Source organism: Silene latifolia, chromosome 10 (genome assembly GCF_048544455.1).
Source record: "Silene latifolia isolate original U9 population chromosome 10, ASM4854445v1, whole genome shotgun sequence".
NCBI lineage: Eukaryota > Viridiplantae > Streptophyta > Magnoliopsida > Caryophyllales > Caryophyllaceae > Silene > Silene latifolia.
In genome coordinates this window covers 10260069-10279103 of record NC_133535.1, presented here as the reverse complement: position 1 = coordinate 10279103, position 19035 = coordinate 10260069, and the positions used below count along the sequence as shown (strand labels likewise).

Below are 19035 nucleotides of genomic sequence, written 5' to 3'. Positions count from 1 at the left end.
TGGTCCAGTGGACAGTCAGTGACAGGTTTGGTTGTATTATGGTGAGTGCGGTTGGGTCTGATGTCATTGTTTGTGTTGTCGTTTGTAATTGCTGTGTGCCTTGTCTTGTCTCAGTACTGACCTTGTGTGGTTGTTTGTTTGTTATGTGTCTGCCGTGATCCCTTATGGTGAGCAGTCGGTCTTAGCAGGTGCTGGTTTGATGATAGCTGGAGTCCGGGAAGGGATGAGTCCTCACGAGATTTGATGATAGTATCGAGTAGTTTCTGAGTTGTACTTTTGTATTGGTTGTGGTTTGAATCACTGTAATATAACTTAATAGTTCTTTTAATTGACGTTGGATATTTACTTACCTCGGGCAACCGAGATGGTAACGCCCTTATATGCTAAGGAAGGCCTAGTTAAGGCTCCTCTGAATATCGGGGTGTTACAAAGTGGTATCAGAGCGACGATTTTGGAACCTGTAACAAATGAACAGAATGAACTTAGGGAGTCTAATAAAATGAACCTGGTGTATGTGTAATGGGAGCCCCGGCTGATGCTAGATTTTGGGTGAGTAGGCGCCCTCATTTCAAAATCTTGGCCCCATGATACTTAAGCCAGTCACATGGGATGGGGATGTGGAGTCTGTGTGTCTATATGTGCTATGTATGTTAATTGTGCCGGAGCTACCTCCGGTTAAGTTTTGTTAGAATTAATAGCGGCGTGATAGTAATGCTTGGGTCGAATATGGTAATTGTTGACGAAGTTATGGAGTTCTTTGAATGATTAGTGAGCCTATATGATAGCTATGTGATGCATGACGAAATTTCTCGTCATGGAGATGCGTGAAAGTGTGAAATCGAATGTGTAATATGAATAGTGAACACGTGGGTAGTTGCCATAGAATTTAGGAAGACGGAAGTTGTAAGTGAGCTTGTAGATCCTACTGAGATGACTATAGTGATAATTATAGTATGGACGAGTAATAATTCGAATCACGGGATATGGTAATGTGTATATGCTTCGCTATTTAGTTGAAATTTTCCGCTGCGTAATATTTGAGTTAGGCAAAATAAATTGCTTGTGATAGAATGTGAAACATGGGAAATTAGTTTGTTTCGAAAAATATGCATTTATGTAGTACGTGAAAGAATGAACTAATATTGATTTAAATGCCTCAATTTAGTAGTAATATATATATAAAGTAAGCTTAAATGTAGTACGATGATGTGATTATGTTTACGGAAAGTCGGTAGCAGGAAACCGAGTAGGGTAAAGGTTGTAGTGTACGTGGGATAAGCTTCATTTGTTTGGCAATATGGTAGATTTTGTTAATGATGGTAATACGTGAATGAACTTGATAATGAGTGCCGAATTCCGAACTTAGCTGGAATCGACACGTGGTGTTGTTTTTGCAGGAATCTCCAAGTTACTTCGTTCTTTTGATCGAGCACTTAGCTATACTTGACCGAGTGCGAGTGCGTACTAGACCGAGTAGACCTCACTCGATCCAGTTAGGAGGCTATAACGTCGGAATGTGGGAAAATTCCCGCAGTTACTCGATGATTTAGCTCCTACTCGATCGAGTAGGGTGGTACTCGATCGAGTACCCCGGGCACTCGATCGAGTAGGTTACTGTGCAGCATTCCTACGGGTTTTCTTAGAACCCTTTACCTTTCTATTTCTTCTTCTTATTCTTCCATATTTCGACACAACCATCCTATATCACTCTTAAATCCCTTAATCTCTCCCAAATCCTCTCTTTCTCTTGGGTTAGTAGTGATTCTTGGGGTCGATTTTCCTTGTTTAATTCGTTTCTTTGCTCTACTAATCAATCAAGGTAAGTTATTCTTCTTAATTTATGTGATATGTTACTTTGAATGTGTTAAAATAGAGTAATACTCTGAAATTTTCGATTATAGTGATCAAATTGATGCTTTTAATTGTTGAAACATGATTCACATGCCTCCTTTTTCGTGGTTGCTGGTGATTATATGCTGTAAATTAGATTAGAAATTGCAATAGTTGAACCCGAAATTTCTAGGGTTTCCAAATTGAAATCGATTTTTGGTTGTTTTACAATGATTAGATGGACAAATTGAGCCTTAATTATGGTTTATATCATGTTGGAGGATAGATTTTGATGATTTCACCCTTAGAAAGTTGCCTTAAAACTCCGTCTTAAAAGTGCCTCAAATGGAAATTCGTGATTTATAACTGAAAATTTATGTTGCAATTCACATTATAAGTATAAGTTGAACCTCCGTATGATAATAGAAACAATGATTGATGAACACATGCTACAATTTTCACAGCTGTAAAGACCGTCTGAAGACTTTAATTGAGTTGTTTTACATAATAGTGAAGAGTGATATTGATTTGTCATAAATTATTCTTTCTCTTGAATTAATGACATGTAGTTTGCAATGTAAATGGAACGACCTTTAGGAGCATGCTAGGATATTCGAATTGCTGAGTATATGTGTCCATATGCCAAGTTTTCGTAATTGCGGTTTATAAGTGGCTACAAACTGAGATTATATGTTAAAGGTTGAGGAAACTACTGATGAAATATGAGTACCTAGCGGAACATCTAAGTTTAATGACATGAACTATATGCCTCGAATATGGAATTGGTTGATGAGTTAGTGAAGTTGCCAATTATATAAGACTCGAATTGTATGAGGTATATGCCTACATGTTTTATACAAATTGCTTGGACTTGTATGTCAAAAATTGGAAACCGTTGATAAACATGGGTACTTGTCTTAATATTCAAGGTTAATAGCATGAATTATGTGCCTCACATGTCAAAATTTGTTGGAAAAGTGTGTGCTTAGCTGGGCATGTGAATTCAAATTACATGAAACATGTGCTTGAATGTTTATACAAGTTGTTTGACCTCATATCTAAAGCAGATGCCGAGACTAAACCTTGGAACCCGTCAGAGTAAACGGGGAAGGGTTGATCCACTTGAGAGGGGGGAGGCTAGTGGACCGGTAGTACCCGTTGTTGCTGAGTACCCTTCTGTTGTTTTTGTCGACTTTAAGCAAAGGGAGCGTTTTGTAGCTTTACAGAAACGCAAGATGAGACCCACAAAGTGTATTGACACCGCTGTGTTGGAAGAGTTGGAAATAGAGACGGATGTCCGTCATATTTTCGAGACCTTGGGGTTTACGGGTTTGTACAGGCTAAGGAAGCACACTTACCCTTTTCTTACCCTAGAATTCATGAGCTCTTTTAACTATGACCCAGCGGGTCAGACGGTCGAGTTCAGATTGATGAACACCAGCTTCTTGTTGACCATGGACCTGTTTGCCTCTCACCTTGGGTTGGCCAAGCCTCCCAAGGACTCCATTACCGACATTCCAGCTGAGTGCGGCGTGTGCCGCCTAATGCCTTGCGTGACTGGGAAGCAAGCTCCCACCTCGAGCAATATGCTGATTAATGATGTTCAGCATATTACCTTGAGGGTCTTCCTCCGTTCTCTCTCGAACCTTCTCTATGACCGAAAGGATATTAGTAAGTTGAATAACCATGAGGTCTTGCTTTTGATGTCGTACCTCAATCCGGAACGGGCCAAGAAAGTGGTCTTTAATGCTCCTTCCATAGTTTGTGCTGCTCTTGCCTTGATGGCTTCTTCTCCTTCTCGATACTTGAGCTGTGGTGCCATTGCCACACGGTTAGCTGAAAAGCTAACCTCTTTCGAGGCTTCTTCAGCATACGTGCCTCTGGTTACCCCTGTGCCTATCATGGATCGTGAGTACTATCTCGACCTGAAATGGTTGAGGACCTTGGCTGATGGTAGCTTGGCATGGAGGGTGTATGGGATGAGCTGGATGAAGATCCCAGCTCCTGAGCACCTCCCCGCCACGGAGCCCTTGGAGCCGACAGTGGTGACTGTGGACTCGGATGACGAGGAGGAGGAGGATGATGACGGACCCCGCCAGCTGCAGACCTATCTCATTGATGGTACCATTCTCCAGGAGATGCCGGAGCCGACGAAGGGCGAGAATGCGGAAGTCCAGAGGGTGGAGAGACCCAGAGTGGTGAGGGGACCCCGTCGAGTGAGGGAGAGGGCCCCGGAGGCTAGGCCACAGTCGGTGGCACCACCACAGCAGCAGCAGCCGTTCCCATGCTACCCATACCTTGACACCCCGGAGACGCGATCCAGTTACCTGGCAGAGAGAGTGTCATCTACCTTGACACTCCGGAACATGCACGAGGTGGCGTACACTCAGGGGATAGGGACCGAGGGACCGCATCCAGTCTGGTGGAGTGGTGTTGGGAATTACTCAGGGGTTTTCCATTCCTACGGGGTGGAACAGTCGACATGGGGAGCACCTCAGTCCTTTCCTTATGGAGGATTGACCCCATGGTACGCGGGTCCAGGAGCAGGAGGAGGAGTGGATGCGGGGATCGGATCAGCAGGAGCAGGTACTTCGGGTGGTGGCGATGACGAGGTGATGTTTGAGCAGCAGCAGCAGCAGGAGGAGTGATACTCCTTGTACTTATCTTGGTTGGTGGTAGTTGGTTTTAGGTGTCGGTATTGTTGTTAGACTTTGGTAGTTGTCTTCTTTTGTTTTGAGACTTAGTTTGATCTGTATGATTGGCCATAAGGCCGAATTTGATATTCTAACTGCTTGCAGGGTATTAGGAGTCGGGGAGTCGTCCCGACTCGATTTTATATGTCAAGTATGCGCATTGGTGTTAGCTCGTGACAGGTTTATGAGGAGTTGGCCTGTAGGTACTCGATAGAGTACCCCGTACTCTATCGAGTAGCTGCAGCATGACATGAGAAAAAGCATTCTGATCTCGAGCTACTCGATCGAGTAGCCAAGACACTCGATCGAGTAGCATGGCACTCGATCGAGTACCTATACATACTCGATCGAGTGACACTGTTACAGGAGGTTTTTGAAATTAAAAATGTTCAATTGTTTTATAATTACGATTTTAATGTTTAAAGTAGTTGTGAGTGCGTAGTAACACCTTTGAACCGTTAGATTCATATGTTACAAGCCATGATTGAAGTTTTATAAGCATGTTTGTCACAAGTAGTAAGGCGGTAATAATTTCTTGTTACTTTTATTTTGTATGCGCCTTTTTACGATTTATTTATCGGAGTTGTAGCTTCCCGTACATTTGTGCATACCATATTAGTATATGTTATCAATCGGTGGCTAGTTATTCCGGTGACGTGTGTATGATTTTAATTTAACGACTGTATAATTAGTGAGTAATGTCCATAATAAATAATATGGTTTTCTTTAATGATTAAGATACAAGTAGTAAAGAATATACGTGATAATTTGGGTGGTGAACTTCGGGGACGAAGTTCCTTTTTAGAGGGGAAGAGTAATGTCGCGGAATAAAAAGGTTGTTTTCGAATAATGTTTTGCTTGTTTATAATTGTTTTCGAATAGTGTTTTGCTGGTTTATAATATTGTTGGTAGTTGGTTATAAAGGGGTTGATGTCATGTGTAAAAAAAAAAAAAAAAAAAAAAATTTTGTTGTTGAAGTATAACGACTTATTTTCTTTAGTTCCTTAAAGCGAGTGTGATTGTATCTGAATCATGTTGCCAAGTAACAGGGTGGCATTAGTTGTACCACATGAAAGTTAATATGAGATATGTTCTAGGTGGATGGTTGGACAGTAATTAGTGTATGTGGGAAGTTCGTGAGCGGCGATTCGCACTGCGCGTCGGATGCTTTATGTGTATATAAAACAACGGTTGACTGTGATAAAACTTGCGTGATAGTGACAAGGGTCGATAGATTGATATGTGGTCGGTGATGATGATGACATGGGGGGGGGGGATGGTATTTTCAAGAGGTAATGGTTTGACCAGGAAGTTTGGTAAGGTAGTGTGAGTTCCGTGTTGTGGGCAGGAGAGGTGAGTTGAACTTCGGGGACGAAGTTCTTTTTAAGGGGGGAAGACTGTAATACCCGTCCTTTTAGGGACCCCTTGACCATCGTTGACTGACCTTGGGAACGGGAATAGCCTTAGAGTTAAGTGCCGAGGTCATCTGGAGTTGAGCTGAAAGAGTGGTACTCGATAGAGTAGAGGCTACTCGATCGAGTAGCTAGGGTACTCGATCGAGTAGGGGGCCACTCGATCGAGTAGGTTGGGTACTCGATCGAGTGCCCAGTTTCCAGCGAGGGTTATATATCGCGTTTTGTTAAATCCGCTTATCACTTCCGCCACTTTTCTCCTATCCTTCAGTCGCCCCTTTCCTTTCCCTTTCACCTAAAAACCTCCATGGATGCCTCTTGAAGATCCTTGTGCCTTAGGAGAGCGTCTCTTGGGTCGGGTAGCGGTCTTTTGCCTTGTCTCCCCCTAATAGGTATGTCATAATCATCATCCGTGCCTTTGTTTCCATAGTTAGGGTTTTGCTTGTAGTAATGGATATTTGCATGGTGGTAATAGGCCTTGCTTGTGCGCTGGATGCTGTGTTTGTTGGCATGGATTGGTTGCGGATGCGTAAAGGTAGGTTCGCCTACTCAGTTGCTGTAGATCGTCTAGTGTGTCGGTCGTTGTGGTAGTATTGTGGTTGATTGTTATGATGATTGTAGTTGTATTGTGGTTGTGGTTGTGATCGTTGTTGATGGTTCTCGAGGTGCGTCCTCGGCTGAGTGGGGTCACTTGCGGGAGTGGCTTCACGCCCTAGTTTCGCCCTTCGTGGAACCCGCCACGGAAGGGGATGTGCACATTAATGGACAGGGTTGTCGCTCGTTTGATGAGCGGGGCTTAGGTGGGAACGGCTGCGGTCCCCCACTGGCAGGACTGGTCCAGTGGACAGTCAGTGACAGGTTTGGTTGTATTATGGTGAGTGCGGTTGGGTCTGATGTCATTGTTTGTGTTGTCGTTTGTAATTGCTGTGTGCCTTGTCTTGTCTCAGTACTGACCTTGTGTGGTTGTTTGTTTGTTATGTGTCTGCCGTGATCCCTTATGGTGAGCAGTCGGTCTTAGCAGGTGCTGGTTTGATGATAGCTGGAGTCCGGGAAGGGATGAGTCCTCACGAGATTTGATGATAGTATCGAGTAGTTTCTGAGTTGTACTTTTGTATTGGTTGTGGTTTGAATCACTGTAATATAACTTAATAGTTCTTTTAATTGACGTTGGATATTTACTTACCTCGGGCAACCGAGATGGTAACGCCCTTATATGCTAAGGAAGGCCTAGTTAAGGCTCCTCTGAATATCGGGGTGTTACAGTTGTGTAGTGAGAGTGATAGATCCACTTGTATCTCCCTGACCATTTCCCATTGCAGCATTAGCAGTCCTTTTTCCATGCTTTGAATTGGAATTGTACTTGCCCTTATGTGCCCCAGACCTGAATACTTTGGATCCTGAGACTTGTTGACCTTTTCTGAGCTTGTAGGACTGGGATTTTTCTGGGAATCTGATGGAGACAGGATGGTCATCAGGATACCCAATCACTTTCCAGCATTTGTCTTTGGTATGTCCCTTCCTTGAGCACACTGGACATGGTGGTCTAGTATCCTTCTGATCTGTGAGAGTATCAGATCCCTGATTATGGCCAGCATAGAATGCTGCATTTTCAGTTTCTACCTTTTCAAAACACTTATAATTCTTTCTCTGAGCTTCTTCATGCTGAAAAATTGCAGCAGCTTCATCAACAGATGGTAACGGGGACATCATGAGTACATGGCTCCTCATAGTTCCATAGGATGGATTTAGACCATTCAGGAACTGAAATAGTTTCCTTTCATTTTGTTCCTTGAGCTGAGCATCCAACCAAGCATTCACTTCAGGAGTGACCTGTGTGATGGGTGGCCAGTCACACATGATCTCAAGATTTTGCCACAGTATCCTGAGTTCAGTGAAGTACTCATTGATAGACTTGTCTCCTTGAGTTAGGTCATCAAGCTCCTTGTTGAGCCTAAACTTTCTTGCTCCATTGCTCACAGAGAACTAGGTTTGAAGATAATCCCAGATCTCCTTAGCAGTCTTGGAGTACATAACAGATCGTTTGATGGGAAGCTCCACATTGTGTAGGATCCAGGTGATGAGTAAGCAGTTGCAAGTGTCCCAAGCCGCTTCTCTGAGGGGATCATTGGTAGGTCGTTTGACCACACCAGTCAGGAATCCTACTTTTCTTTTGGAACAAATGGCAATCTCCATTTGCCTCTTCCATTCCAGGTAGTTCTCTATACCTGACAGCTTAGTGTCCACCATTAGAGGGTGAGTACTTTCAGCTGGGTGCAGGTAGAGGGGATCAGTTGGATCCATAGTAAAATGAGCAGTGTTGGACATTGTAGTGTTGGTGGTTTCAGTGTTGTGAAAAGGATTTTCAGGAATCATGTTGTTTGCCATTGGATTGAGGTTATTCTGTGTAATGAAAGTTTGTTGAGTTTGTTGTGTTTGTCAAGCAGAGAACTCCACTACTTAAATAGAAAGATTGAAGTACAAAGTTAGTTGAGTTTGCATAAATGCACTCCGCATATCTGTCTCCTCATCCATATGGCTCTGATACCATATTGAGTTAAATGAGAGCATAGGATGTTGAAGACATTAGCAGGAGAAATTGAATGTTGAGAGAAGAAGATGTTTTTGATTATATTAATTGTATATTGAAGTACAATAACAGTGTGAAGTATATACACATTCACAACTATAATTCAGACAAGGACCCTTGGACACAACCTTGTACTGGACAAAAGCTATATGACAGCCGACTCTAGCATACACCTAATGACCCCTATTTCTTCTTCTTTGGATTATAGGATGTACTTTGTACTGGTTCATTAATTGTTGCTTTGTTTGTTGCATTGATTGCTGATGAGGCTTCTCTACATATTACCGCTCCTTATAACCAAAAAAACAAATAAACTCGAGAGTAGTAGCAACCTTGAAGATCTCATGGACGACATTACAAACATAAGAAGCTATGTTTTTGCTTGCTTGTAGCATTAGAGGACATTGTAGCGAATCAGTCTCGAGGATCATCGAGCGAATACCCATTTGCCAAGCCATATTCAGCCCAAGATAAGAGCATGGGTGTCGGCCTCCCCAGTCCCCCAACACCTGCACCAAGTGGGGTGCATACCCGGACTTAACTCAATACGCTATAGTCGGTGACCAAATGGATCCCATATCGGTATATCTTCGTGCTCCATACACCATCTTATGAATTATGATTTGCATACTCGGACTTAACTCGGTACCCGTCATCTTTTGCGTAGCGCCATATGAAGCTAGCATAATCCATTTGCTTCTCTCCATTTTATTTTATTTCATTCACAAAACATTTAAACTCATCGACTCAACTAGCTAATTTTGGTTAAATACGAAGTCAAAAATTATTAAGGTCGTAAACAATAATGTGCTGTAACTATGGCCTTCATATCGAATTTATATTGAAAGACCTAAATTCAAACTAAACCCAAAAAAATTCCAAGGTCAAGTTCGTATCAACTCGTTTACTTAAATGGACTAAAACTTCGTTAGCTTTACATTTTACATTAACTTATTCACCAATTCTTATATAAGACCGTCTTAATTTAAACACGCTCCTGATTAATATAGGAGTGAAAATAAAAGAATGTTATAAGAGATTTAAGTTAAGACAGTCTTAAACAGACACGGGTTGCGTTTTCGAATCGGGTCAATATTCACTCACTCCCCCATCATGTGGTGTGATAACGTAACTAGTGAAGATCTCGTGCTAAAGCACGGTATTTTTTAGGTTATCTATTTAAATAAATACGTCTCCAATTGGATACATTTTTATAAACTAATTGTACTTTTAGTTTGTTGTTATAAGAGGTAGAAAACGAAAAATGACTATAATTATAAGACATTAAATTAATGTTATCTCAATTAATGCTACCCCTCCGTCCTACTGAATAGTTTACACTTACTTTATTTTGGGGGTTATAAAATGTCGTCGACGTTTTGTAACGAATCGTCGACGTTTTTTAGAAAAAAGACTAAAACTACCCTTGCACTTTCTTTCTCTACCCTATTCTCTCCCAAATTCTCCCAAACTGACTTAAACTAACCAATTTAAAAAATAAAAAAGACAACATTTTCAAGATCGAAATCAATGTCGAACGTTTAATCACCGTTAAATTAACTAACTTATTTAATTTAACTTTCAAGATCGAAATCAATCCCGCAAATTTGAACACAATTCATGAATACGCATTTAACTACAAAAATCACGACAAAACTAAATTAAAAGTCCGAACCACAAATAGAAATTGAAAAGTCTGTTGTTGTTGGATAGCAAATTAGCAACGTTGGAGATGGTAAGCAACGTAGGCTTTCAACGTTGAAGAGGGCGGAGGACGTCGAGTGCAACTGTCTGGGCAGGTGCTAGACGTTGACACTCAACGTCTGGGCTGGTGATGGACGTTGAATGTCGACGTCTGGGATGGCGCTGGACGTTGACATTCAACGTTGGTCGTGGGCTGGACGACGACTACCAACGTCCTACCCATGTGAGACGTTGACAATCAACGTTGGTACCACATCTAATGTCGAATCCCAACGTCCCTTCCACAATCCGACGTTGAAGATCAACGTTCATGCCAACTTCAAACGTTGATCTTCAACGTTCCAACTACCCACAACAACAACTTACAATAGCAATGGCTAACACCAAAGACACCGCCATCGACAATCAAACCCGATACTTTTATGGTCTGACAGGCCAACAATTGCAGCGAACACGAGCCCAACTCGGAACCGAATTTCGAGTCCAGAACTCACCTCCATTGTCGCACCTCATCAGTTCACACCAGCACCATTTAAGTCGCCAAGGTTGTGCCGAAATCGATTCCGATCCAACAACTTCGTAACAACTACTATTAATTGAATTGTCCGTTGTGAATATGAACTGCCCAGATGGAATTCTTTATGAAACTCATTAGCTGAATTGCTGGTTGATTAATTGGATTAATTGGATTTTTTTTAATTTTTTTTGAAGAGATTAATTGGATTTTGGTTAAAGGGAGACGTTGATGCTGGGTTTCAAGGGGAAGAGTGGTAGAGAGATTAGAGGGAGAGAGGGGTTAAGGGTAAGTTCGTCTTTTTTTTTTTAAATGTCGACGATTCGTTATAAAACGTCGACGACGTTTTACAACCCGGATTTTATGATATTAATAGAACTGTAATAAGTTTATTTCGATGGAGTTTAATAAGTTATACCAGTATATAATTTTGTAGTATATAATCCTTATTTTTTGTTTTTATTTATATTTTAAAATATGAAACTATAATAAGATATTATTGTAAAATATTTTAGGGAGATGCTTAATCTTTTTGACATATCAGTATGTTATCTTTTGATTTTATCTTGTATATTCTTTTCGTATTTTACATTAATATATTTTTTTTATTTTTTTCATATTTTTTTCTTGAAGATTGACAGTGTGAATGCTTTATTAAATATGCATTTGACTGAAAGGTTTATTTAGTATGGCCACCTTGTGTAAATCAATTGTGTATGAAAGATTTTATTTCGCATTTGACAGAATTGTGTGAATCAATCAATTAAAAAATTTCTTTCAATAGGGGCCCACTTTTTTGGCAATCAACTGAGCGAGAAAAAGTTGGGAGATTTCTTATTCTTTTAATTTATTGGGGATGAACAGTTGAACACAACAACAATCAGTTGAACCCTCCTCGGAGAGTTTTTAGCATCGTAATTCCTACCTCATGGGTTATGGGCCTATTCAACAGGCCCGTATTCTTCGTTCAGCCACATAAACCTACACAACTCCTCTTCAACCCTACACTATAAAACCAAATCCAATTCACCTTCCTCAATCATCCCATCTTCCTCCAAAACCCTTTCCTCCCCCTAAATCCCAAATTTCTAGGGTTCATACCTCCGCCGCCAAATCCCCTTCCCCCCTCCCTATTTCCAGAGAGATGCGGTGAAGATAAAAGAGAAACACAATTGTTGATAATTCATTACATGATTCATCTTATTCTCTTATGGTTCGTATTCCCTGAGCATCTCTCTTTTTCCTTTCTTAAAAACCATCTTCTTACAATGTAAAACCGTCTTATTCTTTCTGCTTTAATTAAAACGAAGGACCTATGGAGGGTGTGCAAATCAATGCACTCATCATTCAAGTTTGCTTTCGGAAATCAAACCCGATTTGAAAACAGATTGCCGGCTCCGATTTCTCTTTTCGGATCCGTCTCATTTTTTTCACACATTCTTAATTACTTTAATTTGATTAATTTGCCTAATTTGCAGTTTCTGATTAATCAAATTAATGATTACAGGAATCTATCCTTCGGCTAAATTAAATCAAAACAGTATATATTAACCTCTATATACTGTTCTTCCTTTTAGCTCCGATTTTTCTTCTTTTTCTTAGAAATATTCGGTGACAAGGTTGATACAATTTCTTTAATTCAAATTTTATTTTCAATAATAATCTAACTTTCGATGTAAAATGATGAAAGAAATCATTCGGATTCCCACTGAATTTATGATTATTCAACCCCTTTCCTGATTACATCTTTTTTTTTTTTTTATAATTTTCCGTCTCAATCATTTATTTATCTTTAATTAAAATCCTTCTTTAAAAACTACTCCTATATTGGCCAGTGATGTATAAAAAATATTTGCTACTCTTGATGGAAAATTAATTTTTTCCATTTGATGATGGTTTACCACCAAGATCTCTGAGGTCTAATCTCAAATTTTACTTTGTATTTTTATTTTATTAAATTTGTTTGTTTTATTAATTCAGGTTGTCTAATTTGGGCTATAATGGCCTACATTAATAAACTTAATACAATAAATATTTTGATATTAATTTAAATTAGTAGCGAAGGTCCCAGCAGGGAGGTAAAATACTCTGAATTGAGACCTCTCTAACACAATTTTATACCTTCGAAGAAGAATTGCCGTATCATTCGATGTTCTTTAAACCCTAATTTTAGATCATCTTTGAACCCTCGGCGATATTCTTAACTTAAGATGCTTTTTCAACAAATTATTTGGCAGTGATGAATTAACCTCAGCTTTAAATGCCAGTTCTGCTACTGAAAATTCTTGATTGAGAAAGCTGTATTTCTGAGCTAATTATTTTATTCAATTTTACAAGTAATTTTTGTTTTAAATTAATAAGGTTGATGATGATTAGTTATTTCACTTACTTGATGGTGTAGTTACAAATCCGAGATTCCCACCTTGGAGTAACTACATTTGAATGATATTAACGGATCGACTGTCTGAAACCTTACATTTATCCTTTTGTTTTTTTAATTAACAGTAGGTCTCTCTTGTGACGGGTATGTGCTCCTTTTCTCACCCTTATGGGTTTTTTGTGAGACAATATGGTACCCGTCACAAGTTTGTGTTTAATTAATTATCGTTTTTTGACCTGTTTTAAGTTTAAGACGTAATGTTGATGATGATATAATCCAAAGAAATGAGGTATAGTGGAGTTGAGACCCTGTTTACAGGGAGAACCCCTCAGCAAAGCTATATTCAGAGGATATTACTGGATTTAACTGAGGCTTTACTGTCTTTTTCTCAAATTAAATTTGTTTTTTTTTTGTTTATTTGTTATTTAATTTTTTGAGTTTAACTATACTTATATCCGAAATTCTATTCGGTATAGAGTCTGAAAAAACTCGTAAATTTTTGTGTTGTCATCAGCTTTTTCCCTCAATTTTTTACGGGATTTGAGTTAAATAACAGCACTAAATTTTATTAAATATCTCTAATTTCCCGTATTATAATTTTTTGGTTGGTTATATTATAATTTCGAGTTTAACTATACTTGTATCTGAAATCTGATTCGGTATAGAGTCTGAAAAACCCGAAAATGTTTGTGTTGTCATCAGCTTCTTCCCTTGATTTCTACAGGACTTGAGTTAAATAACAACACTATATATTGAATTGATGGTCTCGCATAAATTCCAGATTTTATAATTGTTGATATTCAGCTCAAGGTCTCAATTAAAATTGATAAACTGTAGAATGCAATTGTACACATGACCGAGAGCTGACAGGCTTATGTTTACGAGTTTGATCATTTTCCGCTTGGCTTATTGTATTCATGTCTCTTTCAAGGTTGGATGGGTTGGACTAATAGAGCAGTTTAATAAACTTTTGGATACTCTCATTCGAGTTCCTTGATTATGAAGTTCTCAACTTTGAAATTCATTTGCCACTTTGAGATCTTCAAATGGGTTATTGTAGGGGAAGAACGCGCAAAATGAAATGGAGGAGTTTTGTATTGTGATAACGAATTTTGTATTGTGATAATCCAGTTGCTCTTTCTGTGGCAAAGAGTCATCCAGTTGTATTGAAATTGTTCATTTAGTTGAATTTTTATACTAATATATAATACTCCCTCCTATTAAAGTTTTATACTTAATTTAATTACCTTACCCCACAACAATACCCCACAATACTTATATTTTATCTTAATTTAATCATCTTATCCCACAATAATACCTCCCCTCTTTCCAATTACCTTACACTACCACAATACTTTACAATAACATAATTCTCCCCTTAATTTGCGTCTTTTTGAAAGAGAGACTCTTTCTTGCTTAAATATTTGAAAGATGTAAAAAATTTAGTAGAATTTTTGTACTATAATACTCCCTCCAATTTCATTTTGGCACAAAACTATATCCTACATATAATTACATTTGGACCACACAAATTGATACGATTTGGGCAGCGGAAACTTAAACGAATGGACAGAAATATGAACTGTTCGTACTAGGTACGCGCAATCCTCAAATGTTCGATTTAGACAACGAAAGCTTTTAAATTAACGGACTGTTTTTGGTGAACTAAACGTACTAGGTACGACCAGTTTTGATTTTTGTGTATAAGGGGATAGTATTTGAACAAGCAAGACCTATTACTTGATCAAGGTGATCGAGATCAGGACCTATTGATCATCAACTCGGGAATTTAATCGAAATCGCGTTTCAATCAAATCAGTTTTGTTTCTAAGCAAGAAACGATTTTTAACACAAGTGTTTATGCAAATTTCTGGATTGGTAATTTAGGAAGCAACAAAGGCTATATATGGCCTAGCAAAACAGCTGTTTTAGGCGTTACATAATCCCGTAAAGACCATCCCCAAGCAAGGTCAATTGCTTGGTCGTGACCTTGCTTGGTCACGGTTAATCAAGTAATTAGTATTGTTAATGTGTGACCAAGGGTGGCTAATTTGTGACCAAAAGCAAGAAATGGTCAATTTGTGACCAAGGTTTGTCAATTTGTGACCAAGGTTGATCAAAAGAGGGGTCTTATTGACCTTCTACGTGTCAATTTCTTATTGGTTGAACAATTATAAAACAATAAAAAACAATGATTGAGAATGTTGTAAAGTGGATAATGATTGGGTTGATGACCTAGGTCGCGACCTTCTGCTTGGGAGGGTGAAAATGAGTCAAGGTTAATAAGTTAGGATTAAGAGTAAAATCGGGTCGCGACCGAGTTAGCGCGACCACTGCTTGGGGATGGTCTAATGAATGATAAAAACTAGCTAATTAAGGACAATAAAGCTAGGTAATTATGGCTAAAATAATAACTAAATAGGACTTAATCCCTTTATTAACTAGCTAAATAATTAAGCTGCAAAAGTGAGCAACTTAACGGACCCATGTAACCATGGACACGCAACGACTCCTCTAACACAAATAATTCTCGACTCCCGGGTTATTAAGAGCCAACTGATCATGGTAGAGAATGGAGTCCGTATCATCTCCTCCCTCTTGAAAAGGAATTGACCTCAATTCTAGTAGCTCGAATTCACCGGGACCAAAAATGGAAGAAATAGCAAAAGAAAAGATATATCTAAACAGCGAGCTCGAACCATCTTTGTGGCATGGCTGCACCTTGATCTTTCCCTTCGATTTCAGAGCGCCCTTGTGCCGACCTTCCCACCTCCCTCCGTGCACAAGCATAGACACAACCTCCCTAACCATGTCGTCGATTAAGTTTATTAAACAAACCAAAATTTTCATAAATGCAGCAGCCCTTCGTACCTGAAATTTAAGCAAATCACAAAATCTAGGAACCAGGAACTTGTTAGCATCGATGGTTAGCATTGTGAGACTCGACTTTTTCTTACAACCAGAATGCATAACACTCGCGGCCCTTGACGACATTGACATCAAAACGACCTGCTTATTATTCAAAGATAGGACATATTCATTACCCAAAAAGCAATCCGAACATAACGATCTTCTCACTGTTGCAACACTCCTTTTCGACTGAAATTCAGCCAAATAACAACCCAATGGATCTTTACCTTTGACACCCAAATGACAGCAAACATCTAAATAATAAGCAATGGCAGCCCTTTGTTTCCTGCTACTGTCCAATTGCATTACAACGGTCATTCTTGGCTTTCATTGAGTACAACCACCTTTAATCCCACAATTAGAATATGAAATTACCACTCCATTATCATGACAATTTTTAAAGAAGTCTACTTCAACATTATTTCCCAAAATCAGAATGCAAAAATTAAAACAGGAAGAAATAACTTGATTCATCTCTAATCCACAATCCACTCAGTAGTTTAGGGGAACTCCAGTTAGCAATTTAGGACTTATTAGTAACAAGCTTAACTTATCAAACCTCAAATACATAAGTCCCAAGCATCCCACAATCCTAAAATATAACCAATTCAACTCATTGAACAACTTATACATGTTAAACCCCAACACGTAATCCCTCCAAATACACCAATAAAAACCACCATCTAAACTCTTCATTAACCGTAATAACATGTAGTAGTGAAAGTGCGGGGTAAAAAGGTCATAGCTTTTACCTGCCGCGGAGTCCGTTTCATGGCTAGGGTAAGGAACACAATAGAAGGCCACATTCTGAAATTCGAAACATGGAATAATATAAGAACCATCTTCTTCATCACCATAATCGTCGAATTTCGGAGACCGATTGAAAACAGCGGAAGAACCAACATTATAAACAACACGTTCTTCACCCTTAGACAATAACGGTTCATCATACTCATCAAAGAACGGAGGTAAAATCATGTTTAAGAAGTAATTACTTTCCACCAAAATTTCTTCAGAAAAGAATATGCCGTTAGAGCATCCCATCTTGTTTGTACCCATACTGGATCGTTTAGATTTAGGGAAATCAAGAGCCGAAGCTCTGATACCACTTATGATACGATTTGGGCAGCGGAAACTTAAACGAATGGACAGAAATATGAACTGTTCGTACTAGGTACGCGCAATCCTCAAACTGGTCGATTTAGACAACGAAAGCTTTTAAATTAAGGGACTGTTTTTGGTGAACTAAACGTACTAGGTACGACCAGTTCTGATTTTTGTGTATAAGGGGATAGTATTTGAACAAGCAAGACCTATTACTTGATCAAGGTGAGTGAGATCAAGACCTATTGATCATCAACTCGGGAATTTAATCGAAATCGCGTTTCAATCAAATCAGTTTTGTTTCTAAGCAAGAAACGATTTTTAACACAAGTGTTTATGCAAATTTCTGGATTGGTAATTTAGCAAGCAACAAAGGCTATATATGGCCAAGGAAAACAGCCGTTTTAGGCTTTACATAATCCCCTAATGAATGATAAAAACTAGCTAATTAAGGACAATAAAGCTAGGTAATTATGGCTAAAATAATAACTAAATAGGACATAATCCCTTTATTAACTAGCTAAATAATTAAGCTGCAAAAGTGAGCAACTCAACGGACCCATGTAACCAGGGACACGCAACGACTCCTCGAACACAAATAATTCTCGACTCCCGGGTTATTAAGAGCCAACTGATCATGGTAGAGAATGGAGTCCGTATCACAAATACACTATTCCACCATACAATTAAATTTGGACCACACAAACAACTACCAAAAAAGGAAATAGGGAAGTTATTGTGAATAACCGAAAAAGGAAATAGGGAGTTTTATTGTGAATTGGAGGGAGTATATTGTTTATTTCTGTAAGTAAAACAAGCAACAACACAATGAAACAACCCTACGGGAACAACCCTACCCCACCACCTGACCACCACCATCACTGTCCTAGCAAAAACCAGACCAACCACCCCAGCTAAAAATTTGAGCCGTTCGGGAGGTCGTACCTGATCCGGTTTTTTTTTCTCCCGGTTTTTCAATCACGCGTCCGAGGTCATTTCAGGAGTTAACCTATTCGATTCAGCCTTAAATAACGAGTATTAAACGAGCATTAATCCATTTTCCACGATTATCCGAGGTTCGACGAATGCTGGTTTATGGCATACCGACACCACCAAATGTCTTCCGATGCTACTCAAATTTTGCGTGGCTGCTTAATCTGACCCGAGGAACTTTCTATGTGATTTCCGTAGAATTTTGTTCCAGGACCCTGAAATCCCGAAAAACCGTGTATTATACACTTCAATTTGAACCGTTCAGTAGGTCGTACCGGGCCCGTTTTCTTTTTCTCCCGGTTTTTCAATCACGCGTCCGAGGTCATTTCAGGAGTTAACCTATTCGATCCAGCCTCAAATAACGAGCATTAAACGAGCATTAATCAATTTTTCACGATTATCCGAGCTTCGACGAATGTTGGTTTATGGCATACCGACAGCCCCAAATGTCTTCCGTTGCTACTCAAATTTTGCGTGGCCGCTTTATCTGACCCGAGTAACTTTCTATGTGATTTCCGGAGAATTTTGTTCCGGGACCCGGGAATCCCGAAAAACCGTGTATTATAATACACTTCAATTTGAGCCGTTCGGGAGGTTTTACCGGACCCGGTTTCTTTTTCTCCCGGTTTCTCAATCACGCGTCCGAGGTCATTTCATGAGTTAACCTATTCGATTCAGCCTCAAATAACGAGCATTAAACAAGCATTAATCCATTTTTCACGATTATCCGAGTTTCGACAAATGCTGGTTTATAGCATACCGGCGCCCCTAAATGTCTTCGGTTGCTACTAAAATTTTGCGTGGCCGTTTTATCTGACCCGAGGAACTTTCTATGTGATTTACGGAGAATTTTGTTCCGGGACCCTGGAATCCCGAAAAACCGTGTATTATACACTTCAATTTGAGAC

General features: G+C 39.4%; 7 non-coding genes across 7 annotated transcripts; all 7 read left to right on the top strand.

Annotated features, from left to right (window-relative positions):
- The first annotated feature begins 12414 nt into the window (after window positions 1–12414).
- Window positions 12415–12485, top strand: LOC141609907 (small nucleolar RNA R12). The gene has a single exon (XR_012527810.1). It is a non-coding gene; the product is annotated as a small nucleolar RNA R12 (small nucleolar RNA).
- Window positions 12486–12569: 84 nt separating this feature from the next.
- LOC141610137 (small nucleolar RNA SNORD24) lies at window positions 12570–12660 on the top strand. The gene has a single exon (XR_012528035.1). It is a non-coding gene; the product is annotated as a small nucleolar RNA SNORD24 (small nucleolar RNA).
- Window positions 12661–12796: 136 nt separating this feature from the next.
- Window positions 12797–12942, top strand: LOC141609960 (small nucleolar RNA snoR145). Its single transcript, XR_012527859.1, has one exon. It is a non-coding gene; the product is annotated as a small nucleolar RNA snoR145 (small nucleolar RNA).
- A 26-nt stretch (window positions 12943–12968) lies between these two features.
- On the top strand, window positions 12969–13057 carry LOC141609896 (small nucleolar RNA Z223). The gene has a single exon (XR_012527800.1). It is a non-coding gene; the product is annotated as a small nucleolar RNA Z223 (small nucleolar RNA).
- Window positions 13058–13379: 322 nt separating this feature from the next.
- Window positions 13380–13493, top strand: LOC141609904 (small nucleolar RNA Z278). The gene has a single exon (XR_012527807.1). It is a non-coding gene; the product is annotated as a small nucleolar RNA Z278 (small nucleolar RNA).
- An 85-nt stretch (window positions 13494–13578) lies between these two features.
- LOC141609937 (small nucleolar RNA snoR97) lies at window positions 13579–13686 on the top strand. Its single transcript, XR_012527839.1, has one exon. It is a non-coding gene; the product is annotated as a small nucleolar RNA snoR97 (small nucleolar RNA).
- Window positions 13687–13766: 80 nt separating this feature from the next.
- Window positions 13767–13873, top strand: LOC141609938 (small nucleolar RNA snoR97). Its single transcript, XR_012527840.1, has one exon. It is a non-coding gene; the product is annotated as a small nucleolar RNA snoR97 (small nucleolar RNA).
- The last annotated feature ends 5162 nt before the right edge of the window (window positions 13874–19035 follow it).